The 4,580-nt window shown below is 50.0% G+C and overlaps 1 pseudogene; it reads right to left on the bottom strand.

Annotated features, from left to right (window-relative positions):
- Window positions 1-638: 638 nt before the first annotated feature.
- On the bottom strand, window positions 639-757 carry LOC118610107 (annotated as a pseudogene).
- Window positions 758-4,580: the final 3,823 nt, after the last annotated feature.

Here is a 4,580-nt window from a genome sequence, read left to right as displayed (position 1 = left end):
TCCAGGGCGCCCGTGAGGACTGGTGCTGCTCTCCGCGGCCACTCGCCTTTCCCCAGCCCAGAAACCACACGGGCTTTTGGTCACGAGCAGCCACTGTGCTGACTGAGCATGTTTCCGAGAGAACTCTAGTCTAGAAATCCCAGAGAGCTCTTGTAGAGAATAAAATGTTTTCTCTAAATATAAACATTCCTTAAGAGCAAACGAAACAACCGGATGCTACGGCAAAGTTTTGAGAAGAATTTCGTCTTTTATAATCGCGCTGTTTTTACGTGCTTGCTAAAGCGAGGCGCGTACACTGGAAAGAAAAGTCAAAAATGACGCTGTGTTTAAGTCATTTAATTAAAGGGCTGTGAGGGGCGTTATAAGCCATATCGAAGGGGAATTATGTGGACCTCAGTTAAATTGAAAAATACATGCTTTCCCAAATATTGGCCAATGTGGTGCAAAACTTAGTTAATACCTTAATTAAAATATGAACAATGATCATTTATTGCTGTATTCATACACACGTTACCTATTACTCACATGTGGAAGACAGATTTTATAGTGTAATTTTTTTTTAAGCGAGGTGACCCTTGGTCGACCTCACAGAGCGCAAGGACCTTGTTGGCTTACAATCCCTTCTGTTTCATTTTCTACATCTACAGCACCTGGTCTTCCCAGGTGGTCTCCCATCCAAGCACTAACCAGGCCCGACCCTGCTGAGCTTCCGAGATCAGACGGGATCGGGCTTGTTCAGGGCGATGTGACCATAGACTAAAATAGTGTAATTATTAGTAAAAACAAACAAACAAACAAACAAACAAACAAAAAAGACATACACACAAAAAACCTCTCATGAGAATTAACAGACAGGGAATGTCAGAATAGGCAGCCAAATAACTACTCCAAAACCTTAAGCAATATTAACAGAAATTATTTTTAGTAAACCTACCACCTCGTTACATGCGGGAACTGAAGGAATGACAAAGGTAGTGCAGAAAAGATTCCTGTGAATTAGAAGCGAATTGGTGCTGGGGGTCACCCGAGCTGCAGTGACTGCTGAAGGCTGAGGCGCCCCCCCGGAACCCACCGGAAGGCAAACCGCATGCAGGCAGAAACCGTGGGGTCCCGTTCACCACAACTCTCTTAACATTCAGAGACAGGCTCGGTAAGTGCGCTGATTAATAAATAGTTCCTGATCAAAAGAGTAGGTGAATGAATTTTAGAACTCTACTCGCAAGATTTTATTTCATTTTGTGTCCTGTAAGCCGTCGATCCAACCAGTATTCGGTTGCTGTCGTAAGTGGTGTGACCCAGCCCAGTCGGAAATCGTGCAATGCACTAAAGCGTCCGCAGGGAGGTCAACACCAGGCGTCGCACATGCTTTAGCCCCTGCCGCTTTTCCCGACCCGACGCTTGGGCGGGCAGAGGGGCACGCGGCCACAGCCCCCTCGCGTGCTCCCCAGTTCTCCCCGTTCCTCATGCGGGAGAAAGAAACGTTTAAAGATGGGGAAGCAGTCACATTTTAAACGATTTGTTGTTTATAAAAGTAAAGGACATGGAATACTTACCATTGTCATACTAGCGGACTTCTGGGATTATAACTCTAAAAAGGCCCGGTCTACGGAGATCACGAGGAGTTACGGATACAAGTGTGATGAGCTGAAACGATCTGAGGAAAAGGAACCCTCCCCGTGGAACTTATAAATCACAAGAGTGGTCTCCAGAGCAGAGCCACAAACTACAGACTTTGAGTAGATCTTACGACCTAGCTAAGGATAACTATGTCTATCACTAAGTTACCGATCGGCTTAGGCTGTAATTATACTATAATGACTGGCATTATATTATTCATTATGCAACATTTAAAGATTACTTTATGGAATTCTCCTACGTATAAATGGGTCAGCATAGGCATATTTCATAACTAAGGACAAGCAACGATTGGTGCTTTCACTAACGAGCCTGGGGCTCCCCACCCGCACGTCAGCTGCTGCCCAGGGCGACCGCCCCAGAGGCAGGCTGACGCCTTTGCGCCTCTTACGACCTGGCCTCTGAGAAAAATCGTATTTGAAAATTTGCTTTGATGTAGCCACAAAACATGATTCTAGGAATTCGCGTGGACGTGGAAAGCGTTTTTTGCCCAGAGCCTCGTGGAAACGCGTCCTCCACTCGACAGGCTTCGTGCGAGTTCCGTTGCAGCCTCTGGAAGACGCGTCTGTCCTGCGCCAGCATTCCGCAAGGGCTCTGAGGCGTGCCTCTGCGCACCTGCGCGCTCGCGTCGGCGCACCTGCGCGCTCGCGTCGGCGCACCTGCGCACTCGCGTCTGCGCACCTGAATGCTCGCGTCGGCGCACCTGCGCACTCGCGTCTGCGCACCTGAATGCTCGCGTCGGCGCACCTGCGTGCTCGCGTCTGCGCACCTGCGCGCTCGCGTCGGCGCACCTGCGCGCTCCCGTCGGCACTCCGCGGAGGGGCCGGAGACTGTCTCACAGCTCTGGGTGTAAAGGAGAAAAACAACTTGAAAACCGAAAGAAGGTAAATCTCATCCACGTTAACGCGAACCTGCACGTCATTTAAAAGTGAACAGATCTGCCATATGTTCAAGCAATGTAGTATTACAAGTGGCGCTTTTATGCTTTGCTTTATGATATTGTGTATTTTTCTATTTCCAAACCAAGCCTGGGCTGGTGGCGGAACAAACAGCGCGCGAACCGTCACTCTTTCTGGTCTCAGATCCATTTCTCAGCGGTCGTAGCCGAGATAAGTCATAGTCCCGTTTGAATCTTTGTGTCCTCATCCGTGAAGCGACCTCGAAGAGCTTCCCTAGGTCCCAGATGCCCTGACGAGCCGGGGAGACGGCGGGGCCGTCCCGACTCCCGCTGCCGGGGCCGCGGAGACAGCGCAGATGCCGCTCGTGAGTCACTCCCGGCGCCGCGGCCGCGGCCTCCCGAGCCGACCTTTTCACTTATGTTCAGTTCTTCCACCAGCTTATTAAGCTGACTTTATTTGGAATTTGTTGACATTTACCATTTACAGAGTCAACAGCTTTACACAGGAACCTGCCACACGTGGCCTTGATGACAGGACGTTCACACTGTGCTGATTACAGCCCCTCGGAGACTGGAAAGACCTGTCGCTGCGTACCACCCCGAAGCCGCGCGCAAAATGATAATGCCCTCGGCTCTTTATTTTCAATCAGGAGGTTTTTACAAGAATCCCTCTATAATCAAGCCCCAACATGTTCCGTGGGAAAACGACCCTCACAAATTGGTATCTCGGGGACACCTGCGGGAAGCCCGGTGGGAGACGGAGCCCGTGGGCTTGAGTGGGGAAGCGGGGCAGACCCCAAATCCCCGGTCGTGAAAACCAAAGCATGCTGCAGCAGGATGTAAAACACCATGACAGAAAACCGGAGGCCATTGTTAAAAACAAAAAATAGACGTTTTAAGGTAAAAACAAAACAAACAGCAAATGCAATGAGAAGAAGAGGCATCCTGTGTAACTGAAAAATACAGCTGCGACATGCTCAAGGACTCAAGACAACAGTTCTGTGTGACGACGATCTTGACGCGCCTGACCTAGCGAGGCGCGATTACCGAGACACTCCCCACCGGGCGTGGGACGCGGGAATGTTCTTCAGAGGGGAGCCCGAATCAGAGACCACACGCAGCAAGCCTCTGCACCTGGCTGTCTCCACTCCACCGTGGAGAGGTCAGGTTAGGTTGGGAGCACAGAAAGGAGATAGACTTCTGCTGTCAGCAGGGTCCTGGGCACAATGAGGTATAAAGCAACCTGGTAAAGGTCAAGCCTGCCATTCACGAAACGTCCGAAAGGGAAATTTTGATTTTTTTTTTTAATAAAAGGTAATTTGATCCACCAGGGCTGAATGTTACATGAGAAGATGCCCCGCTCTGCCCTGATACAAACACAATGGTGCTTCAGAGAACAATGACCAAGGAACCCCCGGGTCCGGGTGGATATATCGATTCCTTCTGAGTTAATAAACGCGCAACAATGGGGCCCGCTAATCAGGGGGCACTGGCGGAAATGCCACCCCGTCCTCCTGAGAAACGTCGATGACCCGATTTTTACTTATGTGCGATTTCTTTATTCATGTTCACAGCCCCCGGCACGGCCTCCACAAAGGGACTTTTCACGATCTTTAGGGAGTGCCAGTCGAGATTCTGGTCTGCTTGGAGACAAGAGAAAGGCTGTTGTTTATGAGGGCAGAACATAGAAGACACAGATATAGGAGGTCACAGTGGACTTATTAAAAAAAAAAAAAAAGGTTGCTTCGCCAAATGCCAGTTCTTCCTTTGGAGCTGAGTTTTCACCCGGCTCCTCCTTCTCTGGGCCTCCGAATGCTGCTCTCGGTAGCCAGGCTGCCTTCGCCCCCAAAACAGCTGGCGATGACCCGCCCCAGCTCCGTGTGGGCCACCAGATGAGCCAGCACAGCACATCGACACGTCGATCGTTTTTAGAACTGATGACGGGAGGAACGGCATGGTTAGGTCACTTTACGACAAGTACCAACTGCTTAACGCCCTCACGCTCATGCTGAGATATTTTACATCCATGTGTGATATCCAGACAGCT

This window comes from Rousettus aegyptiacus, unplaced genomic scaffold, assembly GCF_014176215.1.
Source record: "Rousettus aegyptiacus isolate mRouAeg1 unplaced genomic scaffold, mRouAeg1.p scaffold_m13_p_12, whole genome shotgun sequence".
Lineage (NCBI taxonomy): Eukaryota > Metazoa > Chordata > Mammalia > Chiroptera > Pteropodidae > Rousettus > Rousettus aegyptiacus.
Note: the sequence above shows the minus strand (reverse complement) of the source record. Positions and strands in the feature narration are given on the sequence as shown.